At 35.9% G+C, this 17150-nt stretch overlaps 1 protein-coding gene across 2 annotated transcripts in view; it reads left to right on the forward strand.

The window, feature by feature from the left end:
* LINGO2 (leucine rich repeat and Ig domain containing 2) overlaps nucleotides 1-17150 on the forward strand; it is a 1188155-nt gene that overhangs the window by 629957 nt on the left and 541048 nt on the right. For both annotated transcript variants that reach the window (XM_037020664.2, XM_073228406.1), the window contains exon 4: nucleotides 16703-16791. The gene's annotated coding sequence lies outside the window, so the exon portion shown is untranslated. The remainder of the gene's footprint in view (nucleotides 1-16702; nucleotides 16792-17150) is intronic.

The following is a 17150-nucleotide window of genomic DNA, read 5'->3' on the forward strand; positions in this document are numbered from 1 at the left end:
AGCACCTGCCGACTGTCTGAGGCAGGAAGGGGCATTTCAGCCTGTTACCAGACGCCTATCACAGGCATGTCTGCTCTCGAGTCCTTGCCTGAGGCTCGCTGCCCGCATTGCAGTTTCCCTTCTTCCCTTGCCCAGTGCTGCTTCTTACTATTCCTTTTACAGGGACTGTTCCTTACTAAACACTTCTACCCTAAACTCAGCTTCAGCATCTGCTTCCAGAGAACCTGCCCAGAACAGCTTCCATCCACAGTAATATTGAACAGGCTTCATCCCTCCTCTGACAACAGCCTCCCTCCCTCAGGTTCCCAGGCCTCTCTCAGACCAGAAAGATACGTCTCCAATATTACTTTTGCTTTAGAAAACACAAAATTTTAAACTTTAACTAGAATCAGGATTAGTTCTGGGACTGATTTTCTATATTCCAGAACCCAGTAGCTGTGTTCCACCTTTCCAGTATCGACTTGGCCATCTGCATCCTGCAGTGATTAATGCTGCACCCCAAGGAGAAGCCATTAGTTTTGGTTTTAATGAGCAGATTTGGGCATTTTATTTCAAAGAGGTGAGACCACTTTTCTTGCTTCACCAACTCTGTTACTTTGCCTCATGCATGATTAAAGGATGTGGCCCCCCAGACCTCTAACTATAGTTTTGAAAACTAGATAAATATCTGAAATGTCTTGCCCTAGCTGGAAAATTTTTTCAATGATGAAAATTGCTCTTATTTTTCTATACATGATTTTTTCCTGAGAATATGTTCTTCTGCCAGTGGATGTTGGTATGAAAATGGAGTTTCTGATTAATGAAGCCATCCTTATAAGGACCTGTTGATTTCACCAAAGCACAAAAACCTGTGATAGGAAACGTCCCATACTCCTTGAAAGAAGTGCTTGTTTATAAGCTGTCTCCTGAGTCAGTCTTTGTCTTGAAAAATCCCAAATTTTGCTTCAGTATTCTACGGTAAGTTAACAACTAAACTCCTTTGCCAACATTCTGGAGATTATCTTAGACAATGGAATTAAGCAATTTTCTGTTGAGAAATCCTGCATAGTTTGAGTTGTTTTTATCTTCCTGCTGCATTACATCAGTATTAGCAACTATAGTTTTATTATTCATTCTTTCTTGTTTTGGTATTGTCTAGTAGTCCTTTCTATTTAAACTGTTTGAATGCTACCAAAAATATGTTCAAATAATTTACTCTAACAAGTATATTGGTGTGGAGCTGGCCCTTAGGAAAATAAAACCATTAAAGAAATAAAACACTGTTTTTCACTGAAACATGAAAAAAAGAAGCAGATCTTAATGAGGATTCAGAGTTCAGCCCAGTAAGTTAAATGGGTGTCCACCTGGCCAAGACACCAGTCTATGATTTTGCAATGACGAAATACAAAGTGGAACATATTATGATAGCAAAACTGATCTCATCTTGCCCAAATATAGATTTATCCTTTTTTTAAACTTGGTGGCATGACAATAGCATCTACACATTTTTAATACCTAAGTCCTAGTGGCTGAGATTATTCCTTCATTAAATGAACAGATACAAAACTCCTATTGGGAGTGATAATGGCACATTGGTGTGGTTTCTCTGTACTATATAGAAGGAAAAGAGGACTTAAAAACCGGTACAAAAGGTTATTTCATCGTGGGTGTAGCCACATATGATAGTTATAGATAAAAAGCGTAGGAGCCTGTTTCCAGTCTTATCAACCTGCTTTTTCATAGTTGTGCTGTTTCTGTTGGATTTGGAATCAGTCCCACCACACACTATAATGCTAGCTTTCTGTCGAGAAATGCTTGCCAAATTTTGCAGCATCACTAGAGAAGAGAAAAGGGTAAGGGAAAAAAAAATGAGTCAGGCATCCTGATGAAGTATATTCAGCTAGTGGAGCCTGTGGGATCTCATATTGTTTACCGACTGCTCCTACACCCTCTGCTCAACCTGGACTAATTTTACAGCTAGAGTTGAATTAAGAATTCATATTGCATGCTCACCAGGTGCTATTGAAAAATGTGGAGGAGAGACCAACATAATCACAGCAAACACAAAATCTGAAGATCACCTTGTCCTTTTAGCACTGGGGACTCAGCTAAACAAGATGACTGATTTATTGATGCACATCATGCCTTTATTAAATAAGCAGAGATGAAAACAAGCATGATATTACACAACAGTGTCATTGGTATGAGTCACAGCACCTGTAATTTAGCAGTAACATTGTCTAGTTCAAACAGGTGGCACAGTCTGGCAGGTGGTAGTGACGATTTCTTTACAAGGTTCACAGTTTCTTTAAAGTTGCTTGACTTCTTTTTTCTTTTTTTCTGAAATTTCATGTTTGTGTGTGCAGTTTATGAATCTTATTCATAAAAGGTGTGCTCTTTTGTTTCTAAAGAGGCTAAGTCTTTAATTACATATAGATTCAGAATTAACTAACCACCTGATAACATTTTTTTTTAGTATTCATTTAATATTCACTCAGCAAACATTTCTCAACACTTATGTGCCAGGTATTACTCTAGACACTGAAGACATAGTGGTCAATACAATAGAAAAAAGACAACTCCACCATTGTGTAGCTTACATACTAATAATATCCTACTTTATACATACATTTTACTTAAAATCAACTTTGTCTCATTTCAGTATTGCTACATAACCTTTTTAGGTTGGCATTATCTGATATGTCTTTTTATATCTTTAATTTCAACCTTATTAAAGGAAACTTTTTGTTTAGGTATGTCTTTTATAAGCGTATTAGAGATTTTTGGTTTTTGTTTTAATACAATTGGAAAACTACTAAATCTCTGAATATACAGTTTCATCCAGCTATATTTTTTTCTACTTTTCTTTATTAAGGTATCATTGATATACACTATTAGGAAGGTTTCACATGGAAAGCATTGTAGTTACTACATTCACCCATATTATCAAGTCGCCCCCACACCCTATTGCAGTCACTGTCCCTCAGTGTAGTAAGATGCCACAGAGTCACTACTTGTCTTCTCTGTGCTATACTGTCTTCCCCAGGACCCCCCCAACACACAATGTGTGCCAATCATAATACCCCTAAATCCCCTTCTCCCTTGCTCTCCACCTGCCCTCCCCCACCCCTCCCATTTGGTAACTGCTAGTTCCTTTTTGGAATCTGTGAGTCGGCTGCTATTTTGTTCCTTCAATTCTGCTTCTTTCTTATACTCCACAAATGAGGGAAATCATTTGGTACTTGTCTTTCTCTGCCTGGCTTATTTCACTGAGCATAATACCCTCTAGCTCCATCCATGTTGGTGCAAATGGTAGGATTTGATTTCTTCTTATGGCTGAATAATATTCCATTGTGGAATGTAGCACATCTTCTTTCTGCATTCATTTGCTGATGGACACTTAGGTTGCTTCCATATCTTAGCTGTTGTAAATAGTGCTGTGATAAACATAGGGGCACATATGTCTTTTTGAATCTGGGATCTTGTTTTCTTTGGGTAAATTCCTAGAAGTAGAATTCCTGGGTTGAATGGTACTTCTATTTTTAGTTTTTTGAGGAACCTCCCTATTGCTTTCCACAATGGTTGAACTAATCTACATTCCCACCAGCAGTGTAGGAGGGTTCCCCTTTGTCCACATCCTTGCCAGCATTTGTTGTTCCTTGTCTTTTGTATGTTGGTCATCCTAACTGGTGTGAGATGATATCTCATTGTGATTTTAATTTGCATTTCCCTGATAGTTAGCAATGTGCACCATTTTTTCATGTGCCTGTTGGCCATCTGAATTTCTTCTTTGGAGAAGTGTCTGTTCAGATCTTCTGCCCATTTTTTTGATTTTTGGATATTGAAGCATGTAAGTTCTTTATATATTTTGGATTTAACCCCTTATCAGATATGTCATTTATGAATATATTCTCTCATACTGTAGGATGCCTTTTGTCTTTTACTGATGATGTCCTTTGCTGTACAGAAACTTTTTAGTTTAATGTAGTCCTATTTGTTCATTTTTGCTTTTGTTTCTCTTGCCCAATGATATGTATTCAGGAAAAAGTTGCTCAAGTTTATCTTCAAGAGATTTTTGCCTGTGTTTTCTTCTAAGAGCTTTAGGGTTCATGACTTACATTCAGGTCCTTGATCCATTTCAAGTTTACTTTTGTGTAGGGGTTAAACAATAATCCAGTTTCATTTTCTTACATGATGCGGTCCAGTTTTGCAAGTACAAATTATTGAAGAGACTGTCATTTCCCCATTGTATGCCCAATGTATTGTATTAGTATGTAAGACACTGTCATTTCCCCATTGAATATCTACTCTGTTGTATATTAATTGACCATATATGCTTAGGTTTATATCTAGGCTCTCTATTCTGTTCCATTGATCTATGGGTCTCTTCTTGTGCCAGTAACAAATTGTCTTGATTACTGTGGCTTTGTAGTAGAGCTTGAAGTAGGGAAGAATAATCCCCTCAACTTTATTCTTCCTTCTAGGGATTGTTTGGCTATTTGGAATCCTTTGTGGTTCCATATGAATTTTATAACTATTCTAGTTCGTTGAAGAATGTCATTGGTATTTTGATAGGGATTGCATTGCATCTGTAGATTACTTTAGGCAAGATGGCCATTTTGACAATATTAAGTCTTCCTATCCATGAGCATGAGCACAGGATGTATTTCCATTTATTGGTGTCTTCTTTAATTTCTCTCATGAGTGTCTTGTAGTTTTCAGGGTATAGGTCTTTCACTTCCTTAGTTAGGTATTTTATTATTTTGATGTAATTGTGAATAGAATTGTTTTCCTGATTTCTCTTTCTGCTAGTTTATTGTTAGTACATAGGAATACAACAGACTTTTGCAGACTTTCGTGTATTGATTTTGTATCCTGCAACTTTGCTGAATGCAATTATTAGTTCTAGTAGTTTTAGAGAAGATTCTTTAGGGTTTTTTATGTACAATATCATGTCATCTGCAAACAGGGACAGTTTAACTTCTTCCTTACCAATCTGAATGACTTTTATTTCTTTGTGATGTCTGATTGCTGTGGCTAGAACCTCCAGTACTATGTTAGGACCTCCAATACTATGTTGAATAAAAGTGGGGAGAGTGGGCAACCTGTCTTGTTCCCGATTTTAGAGGGAAAGCTTTCAGCTTATGTGAAGTATGATGTTGGCTATGTGTTTGTCATATGGGCTTTAGTATATTGAAGTACTTGCCCTCTATACCCATTGTGTTGAGAGTTTTTATCATGAATGGATGTTGAATTTTGTCAAATGCTTTTAAGCATCTTTTGAGATGATCATGTGGTTTTTGTCCTTCTTTTTGTTGATGTGGAGTATGATGTTGATGGATTTTTTAATATTGTACCATCCTTGCATCCCTGGAATAAATCCTACTTGATCATAATGGATGACTTTTTTATGAATTTTTCAATTCTGTTTGCTAATATTTTGTTGAGTTATTTTTCATCTATGTTCATCAGGGATATTGGTCTGTAATTTTCTTTTTTGTGGTATGTTTGCCTGTTTTTGATATTAGAGTGATGCTGGCCTCATAGAATGAGCTTGGAAGTATTCCCACTTCTTCTACTTTTTGTAAAACTTTAAGGAGAAGGGATATTAAGTCTTCACCTATACAACAGGGAAAATAAGGATTACATTATGAGATTTAATTAATCTAGTATAGATGAAGCATGATAATCTCTGCCATGAATTACTTCCTCAATGAATGGTAGATATCATTTTTTATTGAGAGACTTGCAGTAGTGGACTAGTCTTTCATTAAAGTTCTGCTTACTCACATCAGAGATCCTGGAAATCTATGTGATTACACATGAAAAGAATAAGGAGCATTGTAGCAGTGACTGGAAGCAGAATGATATACCTGTAAGGGAAGTTCAAAGAATGCATTTGAAGACAGTTCACATTACTAATCCATGTATATCTACACAGCACAGAGGACTTTTATGTGCTTTATATTTTTCAAGCATCAAAAGTAAGACAAACAGGATTGTTACTTCCATTTTATAGGTGAAGAAACTAAGACTCAAATAAGTAACTTGTCCAAAGTTGCACTGCTACTGAGAGTTGGAGAATGAATTTAAACTTCAGGAAGTTTGACTGCAGAACCCACAATGTTATAACAGCTATAAAATGAGGGAACTGATGCTAAACCACATGTAGGAATCAGCCTTTTTACTTCAGAAAGTATTTCTACTACTTTTCACATTTCTGTAGCTACCCAAAGTTTCTAAAATCACAATGGTTAGTGCATCTGTATCAGTCATTCAGCATTTTGTGCTAACAGTAACATAGTACCAAGTGACTAGTGTTATAAGTAACAAGTTACTTAGTACCAGGTGCCCTGTTACTGAGGTACATAGTCTATTCTAATTCTGTCCAGTTGACTGCTTCTTGGTAGGATCTTGACTAGATTTTGCCTTGGACTTTACATTTTACAGTTTTTCATGGAATTAAAACACAGTGAAAATATTCAGCAGTTAAGGCAATCTCAGTGAGTTCTGCAGTGACCCATGTGCCCACCCTCTGTCTACCTCTGTTGCTTGTGCATGATTTGCTTATTCAAGGTTCTCTCAAATGACTGGCTTTGGGCAAAGGGAGGTATTCACTCATGCATTATTGCTCAGCTGTACTAGATGTAAAGTGGCAGCTATATTTTGGCAGTGACCTTGCTTTTGCTTTTAACTTAACTGAAAAATATTGAAAATTGCTTGGATAAAATTGTGACTACACTTAAAATATGCCTTGACGAAATATAGCGTTTGATTTTTTAAGGGATAAGAACTCTAACCAAATGAATATCTGTGGGCTCTTGATATTTGTGGGGGTGAATGGGGAGGCGGAAATGAAAGATATTCTAGTAAAAAATAGGAATTATATATAAAATACGGATGTCTCATCTCTGACATCTTCCCACCTACTTGGGCACAGACAGTTAAAATCTGTTATTGGCAATGCATACCTGGTGTCTGTTCTTTCATAATACAATCCATTCCCTTACCTACATTTTGTCCTAGTCAAGACACCACAAAGCTCTGAATCCTGAGTGACCAAACACCCCACCCCAAAAAAACAAAATTGCTTTAGTATTTAAAACAGAAGTAATAAAATACATAAAACCCCATCAAATTCCTTGGCCAAGGAAGGCCTCCTTTGTGTAGAAATTACAGGTGTAGCTGTCTTGCTTAGCTAAAGCCAGAAGTCACATCTATTTGCAAGAGCATTAAAACACCAGTGCTAGAGTTTAGATCCTCTTCTGAAATTTCAACAGACTATCATGATATTAGTGATCTTTCCTTTTCTGGATTCAGCTTCTCCCTTTGTTTCAATGCCTTTTCCTCTGTTAAGTACAGTTCACTAGGTGAGCTCAGTGTGTATATATGTATGTATGCATATTGACTTGGTTTTACTAAACATTCTGTAGAAGAAAGGAAGGCTATTTGCAAACGTGTGTCCACCTTACCCCTGAAGTCCCTGAACATTTTCTATGAGTGTGTACAGTTTTTTTTACAAATAAATAAATTGATGTGGATTATTTTTAAGAAAATCCTGACAATATTTATCAGGCTTTATTTACCTAGCTTCCCCCAAATGGCTGGTACCTCACACACAAACTCTGGTCCCCCACAACTGCATGACATTTTGTTGTTTGTGCACATGAGTGTATTTTTCTAGGTAGAGTGTTTATAGCTTTTATCAAAATGTCAGTATAATCTGTGACCCCTGCAAAGTCTAAGAAATATTGAACATAATTTTGAAAATGTGTTATCCTCCTTCAAATTGAATTATACCCATTACCCTCTTAACTCAACATTATAATAACACTGTACTTTTCAAAAGGACATAGTTTTCTATTGTATGACTATGGTAAAATTCAAGTGAAATACCTGAATTATTGGATTTTAGATTTTTTCTATATCTACTATTATAAGAAATGCAATGAAAATTCTTGAAAAAAATATATATGTGCCCATATCTAACTATTTCCCTGTGTCAGTTTCTTTGGGTTGGAATTTTGGGGTCAAATAGTAAAGCCATCATCAAAGTTTTAGATATACAATGACATTTTCTGTTACATTTATACTTTTAAGAAGTGTGTGTATACTAATTTTTTATTTTATTTAATCCATATAAAATGATGAAACAGTTTTTTTAAATTTTGACAAAACACTAGTATAAACCTTAATTGGATACATTGTTGTCACTGTATAGCTGAGATTTAAGTTTATACAAATATTTTTCATGTCAATATGCACATGTGCATACATATAATCTTAATTCCTGTTCCTTTGCTCTAAATTTCTGTATTTAATTCAGGAGAGTAATTTAAAAGCTTTTTTGTTTGCTAATTTTTCAGTATGCAAAGGCTTTTAAGGGAAACAAACATTATAAATAAGCAATATTGTATAAAAAATAAGACAGAAAATTAAAGCAGTTTTCTTAGAACATAAAGTAAGAATGACAAGATTATGGAGTGTTATGGAGAAATGGGGAAAAAAAGAGAGAATTGCTATAATACAAGGTGTGCTAGTTGTCAAATAGGAAAAAAAGAAATCCCAAAGAATTCAGAAATACTCCCAGGTATGACCCTAACATGTTTTTGATAAAAATCAGTGAACTACCTCTAGTATCAAGACAAGGAACTATTAATAGAGTGAATGTTTGGATCCAAGACTTCTCCCCTCTCTGCACCCACATGCTTGCAGTGTCCTCTCACTGGAAGAGTGAATTCCCATCCCTTGACTTTGGGCTTAGCTATGCAATTTGTTTGAACCAATGGTATGTATAAAGAAACCAGTTTGTCAGTCTCTAGTCTAGCTCTTAAGAAACCTTGCATGTTTCCACTTTTCTTCTTGCGTCTCAGCCATCACTTGAAGCAAATATGCCTCAGCTAGCCTATTAGTTCTTGAAGGAAGATGACAGACACACAAAGGAGGGACAGCTAGCAAATTGAGCTGCCTCAAATACTGCAGCCTGCAACATAGGTGCTCCAGTTGATCCACAAATCATAAGCAAGAAACAAATGTTTCTGTGTGGCACTGATATTTTGTAGTGTTTGTTATGTACATTATTGCAGTGATACCTAATTAATATAGAGACTCAGGTTTTCTTTACTGAGCTAATGTTGCAAGGTCTAACTTCCTAGGTTCACCTTAATCATAAGAGAGTATGGAGATAACACAAGAAAAATTATAAACTAGACAGGGGTCTTCAGTTGTGTCTGCCTCAACTACTCAGTGTTGTTGATGATTTTTTTTGTTCAATAAAATTAGTTGACAACATTAGAAAATTTGGAAGGTGTCACATAAATACCTAATTTCTGGCTTCTCTTGAAAGGTCAAAAAGGATAGCAAAACTAGGAATGTTGTCCTTCAATGTCACAGTTGGCTGGTGTTGAGAAGAAGCCATCTTCTCAAGATGTCCTGAGTTCTCCAGTTGACTGTATCACTAACCTAGCACATCTCCTTCATTTAGATTCCTTATTAAATGAGTGGATATAATAAGGTTCACTGTATGTGGTTTTGTAAGAATGAAATCAGAATACCTATCAAAGATGCCTAGAAGAAAGCAAATGCTTTCTTGTAGTATCCTTTATTTTTTGATATTCAGTAAGAATGGTTAAGTCACTTAATAGTAGCAATTTCCTTATATGTCTTGTGATAGAAAGTTTCAGTCAATAAAAATGCTTGCTTTAACTCCTCTCTGAATCTCTGAATTGTATTTAGATAGTCATCCAAGCAAGGGACAAAAAGAACACAATGAGATTTTATGAAAACAGAGCAAGATTGAATTGTTTACCCACCTAAGGTGTCTTCCTAACTAATTTGATAGGAAGGAAATATTTGCTTGTCGTATTTCTGCTTATATCAATGGATTCAGACCCTTCTACTATGCTGAAAGAATCTAACAACAATAAATCAAATTTGTTGAGCAGTTTATAGATAACAGAGGAACTTCATGTTTATTATGTAATGTATTATAGTAAACATAGAAAAAAACTGCATATATTATTGTGTAAGAAATCATACAACTTTTATTATCCAACAGAAAAAATCACCACCATATTTAAGCTAATTTGCTTTCACTCATTTATCAAATATGTCATAAACATGTCCTGATTAGGGTACTATTCTAGGTAGTTGAAATATTAAAGTAAATATTAGCTTCCATTTGTTATTAAACTTCCATTATATTATAGTCTTCTTTTATAAAAACATTGCTCTTATTCTCAGTACAACCTTCTTCAAAGGCATAATCTAGTGGCTAAAAGGATGTATAGAGTCTGTAGTCACTGTATATATACAGTGTAACACCTGTAGTAATTCATCAATCCAAGTTTGAGAATCCTGACTCCACCTGGACTTCAGTGCTGCATTTATGTCCTGAGCCCATCCTTGTAAGACCACAGGTGTCATGAACAGGGTCCAAGATAGTGCCTTGCAACACTGATTCAGGGCAGGCTGGATGTCAGTCTATTAGAGGTTCTAAACAGCATTGGAAATGTATGATGGAGGAGAAGATTGTATTTACAAGAGCTCTCAGGCAGAGTATATGTAGTGGAAAGAGTTCTTTGATGCTAGTCTCCCAGCCTCTACAATCAGAGAGAGGCACACTAAATAGCCTTCTAATAGGGCTGTCTGGTTAACTTTCCATTCTCTGGCTGAGTTCAGAGCTGAGCTCTTTCAGGTCTAGAGAAGGGATCAGACATTGTCATTGGATCTCCTCCTGCTTTTCTTTCTCCTTAGAAAGCTTCACATCTCCACCACATGTTACATAACTATACAGTAAGTATTTGAGGAACATCAACTCGAGAAGTATCCCAACCTTTGTTTAGTTTTGTTTGTTTCCTAATGTAACAAACAAAAGTGGCCAAGGCTGCCTTATTTCCTGGGGAAAAAAACTGGACTTAGAAAGAAAAATCTGAGGAGAAATCTTGTGCATCAGAAAAACATCATCAACAACAGAAAGATTACTTTGGCACTTTCAACTCTCCTGACCTCCTTTAGCTGAATGTGAGCAAAGGACTAAAGCAGGATCCTATTCTGGCTTGCTAAAATCGAACCTCTGTTTCTCCCTCTCTTGCTGCTTTCTCTGATTTCATTCCCCTTTCCACTCAGCCTGAATTCATTCCTCAGAGACTTCATTTCTGAAAAATTGGTAGCATTAAATCCTGTGTCATGGGTATAATTTGGATAGAGAAAGTAGGGAAAATCTTTCTATTTTCTTTTCCTCAGCCCAAACTCTCTGAAAAGATAATTATCCCTACTTTGCAGATGAGAAAACAGAGGTAGAAAAAAATCATATGGCTTCTGCTTATATAAGAAATTAGAATGAAAGTCTTTGCTCTCAGTTCAATATCTTGCCACTTGTACTTGTCTCATTTTTGTAATCTGAATGACTCTTGTTGGAACATTACCAGTTTGTAAAATAAGGAAAAAAGCTCTCATAACAGTTTAAAAACCATTTTTATGCTTTTAGATACCAATAACTACAATTTTAACATACTATTTTATTTGTTCAGCTGTTAGCCCATAATATTTTCCAAATAAAAATGAATAATTCAGTGCTTCTTAAGATTTTGTATTGGAAAAGGTCCAGGATTTTCACACTAAAGCTATTTTTGTCACCCTTAAGGAGTTGAACTAAATTTCCTTTATTTCACCCTACAAATTTCAAGAGCTTCCCTTAGGGTATGGCAAAAACATAGTTGTTTATTCAGAAATTTTGATGTAAATAAAATGAATAACATTTGGAAAGCCAATATATATCCTAATGGTAATTTGCTGATAATAATTTTTATGTAAGTAGTTCTGATCTGATCTTATATCTTTGTATTTTAACTGAATCAAGGAAATCTGTAAATACCCAAATAAGATTAATTCTTATAAAATGCAAGTTATTTTTATGCAGAAATCTAGGAAAGAAATCTTACAGATTTTCTTCTGTCTATATTTCAACAAGAATATGAAATCAGACGATTCAAATTGTTAGACATAATTAGAAAATGAGGATACTGGTGTTTGAAAAAGAGAAGAATGTATATAAAGCATAATGGAAGGTTATATTCTTGAAACCTGAGAGGAAAAAAAGACAATGTAGAAAAGATAACCAATGTCTTAGAATGGAAGGGATAAAGGTTGCTGTGAAGCAGGCTGTGGGTATGTGCTTTGATAAGGCATTATTGTGAGGGGAGCTAATAATACATCATTTTGGATTTTGTGGAGAAGGTGTAAATATTTGCTCAGAAATGACATTTTTCTTTCTCAGTCATTTCAGTCACTGTTAGGGTTGCCAGATAAATTACAAGATGTTTAGTTATAGTCATTTCAGATAAACAATATATATTATAAGTATGTCCCAAATGTTACATGGGGCATACTTACAAAAATTATTTTTATTGTCTATTTGAATTTTAACTTGGTATTCTGTATTTTTATTTGCTAAATCTGACAGTCCTAGTCACTGTGTATTGCTGAGAACACAGCAGGACTTAGCACCTAAGAATTATGAGGAATGGTATGAGCCATTAGGAAAAAGGACCAGATGCAGAAGAAGGTGTTTTTGGATATATATATATATATGAATTTCAATTTTTGAGAAGGGAAATCCTGACTTTGTCATGATCAGATGATGGCATAAGGAAATCAATAGTGAAAGTTTCAATGTTACTAATTTTAAGTGTATAATAATTGGGAAGGAATTTGGTTTGGAGATTGGAATTTGGAGAAGGAATTTGGCAGGGAAGTCATAGTGAAAGGTATGGAAGGAATTCATCAAAGTGAGAATAGCAGGGAATGGCAGCTGCTTTGCAGGCAGCAGAGAGCAAGAAAGAACAGAGGCAGGAAAGTGAAACTCATTGACCTCCTGCTTGGCATAGGGCAAATTCCTTACAACTTCTAAAGCCAGGGTCACCTGGCGTCCAGTGTTCTCTTGAGTCTGCATGGAATGGGAACTAAGTCCCTACCACCCCAGGATTTGGGGGAGCCACAGAACACTGGACAGAGTGAGATGATGTTCTGACAACTTCCCAAAGGCAGCTGGCAGGCTACTAGAGAGCACGATTGTATAGCTGCCGTCCTGTCCAGGTCACCCAAGCAACTGGAACTTGCAAACCCAAATCAAAGCTCTCTGTTGTCTCTCCCTATTTATCTGGAGTAGAACAGAGACAGAGGGGAGACTTGTGCTTAAGTCAGGAGAATAAGAATGAAATAGCAAAGTGACAAAGAATCATACCACTGGAAGAGCACAGAGACAAAACATAAGTTGAACAATAACAAGTCTGTTTAAGGTAAAAATACACACTTGAAGAAAGGAAGTGTGGGCAATCTCAGAGAGGGGGCACCCTTAAGGGTTTAGGGTTTGGGGTTTTATAGGGCCTTTGGGTAGGGGTCAGCATAAGGCATAATGTATGCAGGTGATTTATAATTCCTTTGAAGTTTTGTCTTAATAGGGTTATTTAGGTGACTGTGTTGGTTCAGGTCTTAGCATTCTTTATTCACATAGGTTCATGTACACTTTGGAGGTCTATCTCCTGTTCTGGTTCCAGTTACTTAATTGATTAAGGGGCTGAAAGAAGAGGAAGAACAGCATATAGATTAAGTTAAAGAATAAGCTGAGCCTTTTTCTCAGACTAAGCAGATTTTACAATGGCATGACTCTGTCCCATCTCCCTGCCCTACCTCATTGGACAGGGCAGAGAAGTCCTTGACTGGTGATCCTTGGCTTCGGAGGCCTGGTCTACTTGGTACAATGAAGTCTGATGCTTTTCTTTATCTGGGGGATTGTTTTTCATCTGGGTAATATCCAGACATTCCAAATCACTCCTGGACTTTGAAAGCTCAACGAAATAACTAGCTCTGTGAGCCATCTAGCTCTCTGGTTTTATTTGGTTAGCCCTTTGAGTTCCTTTTAGTGGGCGTTATTCTCTTTCCACCCTGCTCACATCTGTCTTTCTGCCTAACAATATGTCACTGATGTTGTCTTTGTATAATGTGTTACTGATTTTTGTTTTAGCAATCAAAACCAATATTAAGCCCTTCCGTAGGTCTATTCCTTTAATTCTATTTCCCCTGGAAATCTTAAATACCCCCAGGTTTCATTCTTTTCACCTAGTAGTTTTTGGGAAGATGCTCTTTAAAGTTTGAAAGAAACAACTGGATAGTGTTAATTGGGTCAACCTGTGCATGGGCCTTTATGTTTACGCTGATAGGAAATGGGCAAATTAACATATTAATGAAGACATCACACTCCTTTTTGTTGTTGGGGCAAAGGCATTCCAATTTTAGATGTTTTTTATCTGAGCAAAACTGTATTGTACATTTTGTGTAAAATCTGGCAAGTGCAGCTATTGCCTGAGGGGTGATTTACTCAAAATGGAATGGCAGATGGTACTTCATGATGTACTGCTGTAATCTAAAATATTTTGCATCATCCTCATCATCATCCTCATCACCATTATCATACTTTTAAACTTGTCTGGACTTGCCTGATCAAGAGGTATTGCTCATAGTATTTTCTCATCGGGGATACCATCTTCACCTGATTTTACCAGCCTGAATTCAACTCATCTTTTAATGATCATTTTAAGTGCTCCATGGACACTTTGTCATTCCTCAAGTCTGCAGAATCATTTCCTACTGATTCCTTCCACCATAATCACAGAATGTTAGAGCTGCAAAATACCATTTGAAGTGTATTCCCTTATTTTAAATGCGGAGGAATTGGTGACCAGAGAGGTTAATGAAGTAGTCAAGATTAATAACCAGTTAGAGGAAGAAGGGAAGAAGTAGGATTTAAACAAAAAAATGTTATTTAAGCTTACAGCTCTTTCCACTCTTTCATATTCTCTTCATCTTAATACAAACTACTCATTTGGATTTATATTTATAAACTTGTAAACCTAGAAAGGAAGTGGTACTCAACCTTACATTATTCAATTTAGTTTGTATTTCTGTTATTTATTTAACCAACTAGAATTAAGTTTTTTACCACTATTGTGTTTCAAACTCTTATGCAACTCCCAGAGCAGTATAATGAGTAGCTAGAACAGAGGTGGCAAACAAATGTATTTGCAATTGATCATAATGGTTGACTGAAAGAGTAGTTTAGGTAGGAGTTGGAAGTCTCAGGAAAGCCTCAGTTTTAATTAGAGATTCTTCCTTAACTGCATACTATGACATTGCATATTGATGGTCACAAAGAATGAATAAAGGGTAAGGTACATAATCCATTAAGTCATTAATGTGTGAAAAATAGTATCTTAGACTCAGTGTTTCACATTTAAATACGTAAAATTGTTTAATTATGTGTAAACTGAGTCTTGAATTAGTAATATGTTGAAAATATAGGTTTAGTTCAAGTTTCTCTAATGCTAAATTCCATTCTAGGTAAATAAAGATTTATTAATAATCAAAACAAGCTGTATTAATTACATCACTACTTATGTTCTGTCCCAAAATCCACTTGTAGAATGGAAGGATACGGTTTTATTACAATGTTTAAGGTCTCCTTGATTGCCAGATAGGAGCCCGATACACTCACCCTAGAGTTCCTAAAGGAAAGAAGGAAAACAAAATGAACTTTCAGAAAATATTTCTCTGAATGGTACCAAGGCAAAACCCAAATTAGAATTCCAGGGAGCTCTTCCTGCTGATAACTGGAACAATACTAATTCTTCATGATTGAGAAAAATAAAGAAACTATGTTGTATTTTAAAGCAGGCATCAATTTGTTTGAGAAAATATAATTTTTTTTTTACAGCAAGACCAAACATTATCATATGTATCATATATATTTTATCATTCATTTTATATGTATATAACTTTACCTGAAATGATAGATGGAGTGTTGATAAAATTTTTCTTCATATTTAGTAGATAGTAGGCCAAATATTATGAGTTATTTGTAATATAATTCAAAGATAATTATATAGCACAACCCCTGTAGTTCCCTTTAATGCAAAGACATCCTGGAATGTTTTTCCATTCCCAATACATAGTGTAAGCAGTGTTCAATCACAGAGCATGCCCAGTAAAAAGATAAAAGTTTAGCTCTGAATGAATCTATTGATTCTGACATATCAGATTCCAGCTGAGAAAAAATTATAAATTGGTCTGTATAATAACTAAACTGGAATTGTGTGGACTTTTATGTTGGTGCTGAGAATTTTGTTATTATTTTTTGCTTTTCAGAGTAGATCATAGACCTTCTTCAGTAGATCAGAGACAAGAGCTCAGCTCTGAAAGATAGCTTCTGACAAACAGCCAAGTTCTAAATTGTGGATTTCTTTACACTATAAGTCATCATATGGCAATTTTTAAATCAAGTTGACATTTAACAGAAAACTGAGGTAATTTTTTCTCAGAAATCCAAAAGAGCCTGTCTCTAGTGTGTTAAAATCCTAGTATCAGCATCTTATCCTAGGCTGAGCAGAGGAGAGTTGTGTTTTCCCATAGAGATAAGCTGTCCGTTTCTGAGAGATTATGTGGAGTAACACGTGACATCAGTGTGGAGAAGAACGTAGTCCTAGAAATGAATTGGATATTTTTGACAATATTGTAGTTAATAAGGTGCAAATAACCCTAGGAGGAATAATGCATTTACTTAAACTCATTAACAATGAAATGTAAATGGTCCATAGGAGACTTTATGTTTATGCAGACATTCTCAGTTTAGTCAACAACAAATATTGAGTGAATGCTCATTCTGTTCCAGGTACTACACAAATGCTAGAGATACTGGAAAACACACGACACAAGCCCCTGTCCTCTAGGACGTCACAGTTTAAGAGGAAGGAATGACAAGTAAGTAGATAAACAGCTTTCCAAGTAATGGTGCTCTGACAGAGGTAAGCATACAGTGTTCAGGGAACACAGAGCAAGGGCATGTAGCACAGACTGGGGCAGAGAGGGAAACAGAGAAGGCTTCCTGGAGGATCTGCCTCAGGCTTACGGCCCAGTGACACTTACAATATGAATGCCCTGGAAGGAACTTGGGGAAAAACGGTAAAGAGAAGAGGAACGGGAGGCTGAGTATTTTAAAGAAATGTTGCAGAAGTTATATGTGATCAAACATATTGGCTGCCAGGGAACATGGACCTTTTCTGTCTTCTTTACTCTGCATATCCTAAATTTCAAAGAATAGCTAGCACACAGTGAATAAT

The sequence above is a fragment of the Manis javanica genome, chromosome 2 (assembly GCF_040802235.1).
Source record: "Manis javanica isolate MJ-LG chromosome 2, MJ_LKY, whole genome shotgun sequence".
Lineage (NCBI taxonomy): Eukaryota > Metazoa > Chordata > Mammalia > Pholidota > Manidae > Manis > Manis javanica.